Below are 8,129 nucleotides of genomic sequence, written 5' to 3'. Positions count from 1 at the left end.
TTCCACCGACTCTTGGCCGTATCCGCTTGGTTTTCCCCAACGCTTGGCTGCTTCCGCTTAATTTCCCCCAGCTGAACTGTTTTCGGGTCACTTTTGCCCAACGTTAGCCGTTTCCGCTTGCCGCTGGACTGTTTTCGGGCCATTTTTCACCGACACTTGGCCGTATCCGCTTAGTTTTCGCCAACAATTGGCTGCATCCGCTTAATTTTCCAAGCTATACTGCTTTCGGGTCAGTTTTGCCCAACGTTAGCCGCTTCCGCTTGCCGCTGGGCTGTTTTCGGGCCATTTTCCACCCACGCTGGCACCGACGGGGCCATGTACACCCACGCGCGTGTACATGAGGGGGCACCCATTTTTGAAAACCTTGCCCCCCTATAGGGGAATATGCATTTTGAGGCTCTAGCCACGCCCAGGGTTACCACCCCCTGAAAATCCCCCAAGTCAAAATCACCCATGTAAAATATTCAAAAAAATCTCAAAAAATCACAAAAAATTTATAAAATCAAATAAATTCAAAAAAAAAAAAAAATTTCAAAAATTCAAAAAAAATTCAAAAAATTCAAAAAAATTCAAAAAAATTCAAAAATTTCAAAAATTCAAAAAAAGTCCAAAAACCCAAAAAAACTTCAAAAATTTCAAAAATTCAAAAAAATTTCAAAAAAAATTTCAAAAATTTGCCCCGCTGAACTGTTTTCGGGTCACTTTTGCCCAACGTTAGCCGCTTCCGCTTGCCGCTGGACTGTTTTCGGGCCAATTTCCACCGACTCTTGGCCGTATCCGCTTAGTTTTCCCCAACGCGTGGCCGCATCCGCTTAGTTTTCCCCCGCTGAACTGTTTTCGGGTCACTTTTGCCCAACGTTAGCCGCTTCCGCTTGCCGCTGGGCTGTTTTCGGGCCAATTTCCACCGACACTTGGCCGCATCCGCTTAGTTTTCCCCAACGCGTGCCCGCATCCGCTTAGTTTTCCCCCGCTGAACTGTTTTCGGGTCACTTTTGCCCAACGTTAGCCGCTTCCGCTTGCCGCTGGACTGTTTTCGGGCCAATTTCCACCGACTCTTGGCCGTATCCGCTTAGTTTTCCCCAACGCGTGGCCGCATCCGCTTAGTTTTCCCCCGCTGAACTGTTTTCGGGGCACTTTTGCCCAACGTTAGCCGCTTCCGCTTGCCGCTGGGCTGTTTTCGGGCCAATTTCCACCGACACTTGGCCGCATCCGCTTAGTTTTCCCCAACGCGTGGCCGCATCCGCTTAGTTTTCCCCCGCTTAACTGTTTTCGGGTCACTTTTCCCCAACGTTAGCCGCTTCCGCTTGCCGCTGGGCTGTTTTCGGGCCATTTTTCCCCCACACTTGGCCGTATCCGCTTAGTTTTCCCCAACGCGTGGCCGCATCCGCCTAGTTTTGCCCCGCTGAACTGTTTTCGGGTCACTTTTGCCCAACGTTAGCCGCTTCCGCTTGCCGCTGGACTGTTTTCGGGCCAATTTCCACCGACTCTTGGCCGTATCCGCTTAGTTTTCCCCAACGCGTGGCCGCATCCGCTTAGTTTTCCCCCGCTGAACTGTTTTCGGGTCACTTTTGCCCAACGTTAGCCGCTTCCGCTTGCCGCTGGGCTGTTTTCGGGCCAATTTCCACCGACACTTGGCCGCATCCGCTTAGTTTTCCCCAACGCGTGCCCGCATCCGCTTAGTTTTCCCCCGCTGAACTGTTTTCGGGTCACTTTTGCCCAACGTTAGCCGCTTCCGCTTGCCGCTGGACTGTTTTCGGGCCATTTTTCCCCCACACTTGGCCGTATCCGCTTAGTTTTCCCCAACGCGTGGCCGCATCCGCTTAGTTTTCCCCCGCTGAACTGTTTTCGGGTCACTTTTGCCCAACGTTAGCCGCTTCCGCTTGCCGCTGGGCTGTTTTCGGGCCATTTTTCACCGACACTTGGCCGTATCCGCTTAGTTTTCGCCAACAATTGGCCGCATCCGCTTAATTTTCCAAGCTATACTGCTTTCGGGTCACTTTTGCCCAACGTTAGCCGCTTCCGCTTGCCGCTGGGCTGTTTTCGGGCCATTTTCCACCCACGCTTGGCCGTATCCGCTTAGTTTTCCCCAACGCGTGGCCGCATCCGCCTAGTTTTGCCCCGCTGAACTGTTTTCGGGTCACTTTTGCCCAACGTTAGCCGCTTCCGCTTGCCGCTGGACTGTTTTCGGGCCAATTTCCACCGACTCTTGGCCGTATCCGCTTAGTTTTCCCCAACGCGTGGCCGCATCCGCTTAGTTTTCCCCCGCTGAACTGTTTTCGGGTCACTTTTGCCCAACGTTAGCCGCTTCCGCTTGCCGCTGGGCTGTTTTCGGGCCAATTTCCACCGACACTTGGCCGCATCCGCTTAGTTTTCCCCAACGCGTGCCCGCATCCGCTTAGTTTTCCCCCGCTGAACTGTTTTCGGGTCACTTTTGCCCAACGTTAGCCGCTTCCGCTTGCCGCTGGGCTGTTTTCGGGCCATTTTTCCCCCACACTTGGCCGTATCCGCTTAGTTTTCCCCAACGCGTGGCCGCATCCGCTTAGTTTTCCCCCGCTGAACTGTTTTCGGGTCACTTTTGCCCAACGTTAGCCGCTTCCGCTTGCCGCTGGACTGTTTTCGGGCCATTTTTCACCGACACTTGGCCGTATCCGCTTAGTTTTCGCCAACAATTGGCTGCATCCGCTTAATTTTCCAAGCTATACTGCTTTCGGGTCAGTTTTGCCCAACGTTAGCCGCTTCCGCTTGCCGCTGGGCTGTTTTCGGGCCATTTTCCACCCACGCTGGCACCGACGGGGCCATGTACACCCACGCGCGTGTACATGAGGGGGCACCCATTTTTGAAAACCTTGCCCCCCTATAGGGGAATATGCATTTTGAGGCTCTAGCCACGCCCAGGGTTACCACCCCCTGAAAATCCCCCAAGTCAAAATCACCCATGTAAAATATTCAAAAAAATCTCAAAAAATCACAAAAAATTTATAAAATCAAATAAATTCAAAAAAAAAAAAAAATTTCAAAAATTCAAAAAAAATTCAAAAAATTCAAAAAAATTCAAAAAAATTCAAAAATTTCAAAAATTCAAAAAAAGTCCAAAAACCCAAAAAAACTTCAAAAATTCAAAAAAATTTCAGAATTTCAAAAAAAATTTCAAAAATTTGCCCCGCTGAACTGTTTTCGGGTCACTTTTGCCCAACGTTAGCCGCTTCCGCTTGCCGCTGGACTGTTTTCGGGCCTATTTCCACCGACTCTTGGCCGTATCCGCTTAGTTTTCCCCAACGCGTGGCCGCATCCGCTTAGTTTTCCCCCGCTTAACTGTTTTCGGGTCACTTTTCCCCAACGTTAGCCGCTTCCGCTTGCCGCTGGGCTGTTTTCGGGCCATTTTTCTCCAACACTTGGCCGTATCCGCTTAGTTTTCCCCAACGCGTGGCCGCATCCGCTTAGTTTTCCCCCGCTGAACTGTTTTCGGGTCACTTTTTCCCAACGTTAGCCGCTTCCGCTTGCCGCTGGACTGTTTTCGGGCCAATTTCCACCGACTCTGGGCCGGATCCGCTTTGTTTTCCCCAACGCGTGGCCGCATCCGCTTAGTTTTCCCCCGCTTAACTGTTTTCGGGTCACTTTTCCCCAACGTTAGCCGCTTCCGCTTGCCGCTGGGCTGTTTTCGGGCCAATTTCCACCGACTCTTGGCCGGATCCGCTTAATTTTCCCCAGCTGAACTGTTTTCGGGTCATTTTAGCCCGACGGGGGCACCGACGGGACTGTTTTCGGGCCATTTTGCACCGACGCTTGGCCGCATGCGCTCAGTTTTGGGGCCATTTTTCACTGACGGCTGGCCGCATCCGCTTAGTTGCCCCCGCTTTGCTGATTTTTGCGCCGTTTTTTTTGTTGAACTTCAGGTTTCAAACTTCCAATTTTTTTCCAAACTTGCATAAGATCCGAAATTGTCCAACCCACTTGCATAAGATCCGAAATTGTCCAACCCAATTTTCTTTTTCCAAACTCCAAACTTCATATTTTATATTTTTAATAAATTTGAATTTTTGCCTACATCCATAATTTGGATCGCGTACAATCCGGAAGTTTGAGAAATGGTCCACACCGGGTGTGAACCATCCAATCCGAAAAAAGTGGGAATTTTTACAAGCCGGAAAAACTGGAGTTTCAATGGCTCTTTGGACGGTTGTAATTCATTTGGACCAAAAATTGTCCAACCCACTTGCATAAGATCCGAAATTGTCCAACCCAATTTTCTTTTTCCAAACTCCAAACTTCATATTTTATATTTTTAATAAATTTGAATTTTTGCCTACATCCATAATTTGGATCGCGTACAATCCGGAAGTTTGAGAAATGGTCCACACCGGGTGTGAACCATCCAATCCGAAAAAAGTGGGAATTTTTACAAGCCGGAAAAACTGGAGTTTCAATGGCTCTTTGGACGGTTGTAATTCATTTGGACCAAAAATTGTCCAACCCACTTGCATAAGATCCGAAATTGTACAACCCAATTTTTTTTTTTCCAAACTCCAAATTTCATATTTCATATTTTTAATAAATTTGAATTTTTGCCTACATCCATAATTTGGATCGCGTACAATCCGGAAGTTTGAGAAATGGTCCACACCGGGTAGGAACCGTCCAATCCGAAAAAAGTGGGAATTTTTACAAGCCGGAAAAACTGGAGTTTCAATGGCTCTTTGGACGGTTGTAATTCATTTGGACCAAAAATTGTCCAACCCACTTGCATAAGATCCGAAATTGTCCAACCCAATTTTCTTTTTCCAAACTCCAAACTTCATATTTTATATTTTTAATAAATTTGAATTTTTGCCTACATCCATAATTTGGATCGCGTACAATCCGGAAGTTTGAGAAATGGTCCACACCGGGTGTGAACCATCCAATCCGAAAAAAGTGGGAATTTTTACAAGCCGGAAAAACTGGAGTTTCAATGGCTCTTTGGACGGTTGTAATTCATTTGGACCAAAAATTGTCCAACCCACTTGCATAAGATCCGAAATTGTACAACCCAATTTTTTTTTTTCCAAACTCCAAATTTCATATTTCATATTTTTAATAAATTTGAATTTTTGCCTACATCCATAATTTGGATCGCGTACAATCCGGAAGTTTGAGAAATGGTCCACACCGGGTAGGAACCGTCCAATCCGAAAAAAGTGGGAATTTTTACAAGCCGGAAAAACTGGAGTTTCAATGGCTCTTTGGACGGTTGTAATTCATTTGGACCAAAAATTGTCCAACCCACTTGCATAAGATCCGAAATTATACAACCCAATTTTTTTTTCCAAACTCCAAATTTCACATCTTATATTTTTAATAAATTTGAATTTTTTTCAAATTTCAAATTTATCAAAAAAAAAAAAAAATTTCGTGGCAGCCCCATGTGGTACATACATGAACTATTTTGGACGGCCCCATGCGCTTGCCCGTGACATGCATGCATGCATACACGAAAAAATTTCCGCTTGCCCGTCACATGGATATGCATGCATACACAAAAAATTTCCGCTTGCCCATGACTTGCATGCATGCATACTCACATGCCTACATCCATAATTGCAAAGGCTAACTTATAATGGGGGTCATAAGGCTACATGAATTATATCGGACTTGTTGGACATGAAAGTGAATACTTGGCTTGAAATCCTATGTGCATGTAAGCAAGGCGCTGCCCATCGATACAACTTGCATGCATGCATGCACACATACATGACCACCGCCGACAAGACAAGTCCGACGTGACCGTGACCGTGAGCGGAGGCGGTCCCGCATAGAGCCGGCCCCTCAGAGGCCCCAGCTCAGACGAGCGGTGTTGTATGTAAGTGGGGAGGGACGAATCCGTGCGACGTGGGGCTGGATCTCAGTGGATCGTGGCAGCAAGGCCACTCTGCCACTTACAATGCCCCGTCGCGTATTTAAGTCGTCTGCAAAGGATTCTGCCCGCCGCCCTTGTGAAATTGACCTTCGAGGCGGCCGCCCGCGGCTCGTCCGCCGCGGGGGCCTGGCCGATGGCACGGGCCCGTCGGGGCCGGAGCCCCTACTGTGGGTCGGGAGGGACGGCGGGCGCTGGCGCCGGTTGCTAGCTTGGATTCTGACTTAGAGGCGTTCAGTCATAATCCGGCACACGGTAGCTTCGCGCCACTGGCTTTTCAACCAAGCGCGATGACCAATTGTGTGAATCAACGGTTAGGCTCCCCAATGAACCGTGTTTCGCCGGCTTCCCCAACGTTAGCCGCTTCCGCTTGCCGCTGGGCTGTTTTCGGGCCATTTTTCCCCCACACTTGGCCGTATCCGCTTAGTTTTCCCCAACGCGTGGCCGCATCCGCCTAGTTTTGCCCCGCTGAACTGTTTTCGGGTCACTTTTGCCCAACGTTAGCCGCTTCCGCTTGCCGCTGGACTGTTTTCGGGCCTATTTCCACCGACTCTTGGCCGTATCCGCTTAGTTTTCCCCAACGCGTGGCCGCATCCGCTTAGTTTTCCCCCGCTTAACTGTTTTCGGGTCACTTTTCCCCAACGTTAGCCGCTTCCGCTTGCCGCTGGGCTGTTTTCGGGCCATTTTTCTCCAACACTTGGCCGTATCCGCTTAGTTTTCCCCAACGCGTGGCCGCATCCGCTTAGTTTTCCCCCGCTGAACTGTTTTCGGGTCACTTTTTCCCAACGTTAGCCGCTTCCGCTTGCCGCTGGACTGTTTTCGGGCCAATTTCCACCGACTCTGGGCCGGATCCGCTTTGTTTTCCCCAACGCGTGGCCGCATCCGCTTAGTTTTCCCCCGCTTAACTGTTTTCGGGTCACTTTTCCCCAACGTTAGCCGCTTCCGCTTGCCGCTGGGCTGTTTTCGGGCCAATTTCCACCGACTCTTGGCCGGATCCGCTTAATTTTCCCCAGCTGAACTGTTTTCGGGTCATTTTAGCCCGACGGGGGCACCGACGGGACTGTTTTCGGGCCATTTTGCACCGACGCTTGGCCGCATGCGCTCAGTTTTGGGGCCATTTTTCACTGACGGCTGGCCGCATCCGCTTAGTTGCCCCCGCTTTGCTGATTTTTGCGCCGTTTTTTTTGTTGAACTTCAGGTTTCAAACTTCCAATTTTTTTCCAAACTTGCATAAGATCCGAAATTGTCCAACCCACTTGCATAAGATCCGAAATTGTCCAACCCAATTTTCTTTTTCCAAACTCCAAACTTCATATTTTATATTTTTAATAAATTTGAATTTTTGCCTACATCCATAATTTGGATCGCGTACAATCCGGAAGTTTGAGAAATGGTCCACACCGGGTGTGAACCATCCAATCCGAAAAAAGTGGGAATTTTTACAAGCCGGAAAAACTGGAGTTTCAATGGCTCTTTGGACGGTTGTAATTCATTTGGACCAAAAATTGTCCAACCCACTTGCATAAGATCCGAAATTGTCCAACCCAATTTTCTTTTTCCAAACTCCAAACTTCATATTTTATATTTTTAATAAATTTGAATTTTTGCCTACATCCATAATTTGGATCGCGTACAATCCGGAAGTTTGAGAAATGGTCCACACCGGGTGTGAACCATCCAATCCGAAAAAAGTGGGAATTTTTACAAGCCGGAAAAACTGGAGTTTCAATGGCTCTTTGGACGGTTGTAATTCATTTGGACCAAAAATTGTCCAACCCACTTGCATAAGATCCGAAATTGTACAACCCAATTTTTTTTTTTCCAAACTCCAAATTTCATATTTCATATTTTTAATAAATTTGAATTTTTGCCTACATCCATAATTTGGATCGCGTACAATCCGGAAGTTTGAGAAATGGTCCACACCGGGTAGGAACCGTCCAATCCGAAAAAAGTGGGAATTTTTACAAGCCGGAAAAACTGGAGTTTCAATGGCTCTTTGGACGGTTGTAATTCATTTGGACCAAAAATTGTCCAACCCACTTGCATAAGATCCGAAATTGTCCAACCCAATTTTCTTTTTCCAAACTCCAAACTTCATATTTTATATTTTTAATAAATTTGAATTTTTGCCTACATCCATAATTTGGATCGCGTACAATCCGGAAGTTTGAGAAATGGTCCACACCGGGTGTGAACCATCCAATCCGAAAAAAGTGGGAATTTTTACAAGCCGGAA

The sequence above is a fragment of the Carex rostrata genome, unplaced genomic scaffold (genome assembly GCF_964058835.1).
Source record: "Carex rostrata unplaced genomic scaffold, lpCarRost1.2 SCAFFOLD_39, whole genome shotgun sequence".
Classification (NCBI taxonomy): Eukaryota; Viridiplantae; Streptophyta; class Magnoliopsida; order Poales; family Cyperaceae; genus Carex; species Carex rostrata.
Note: the sequence above shows the minus strand (reverse complement) of the source record.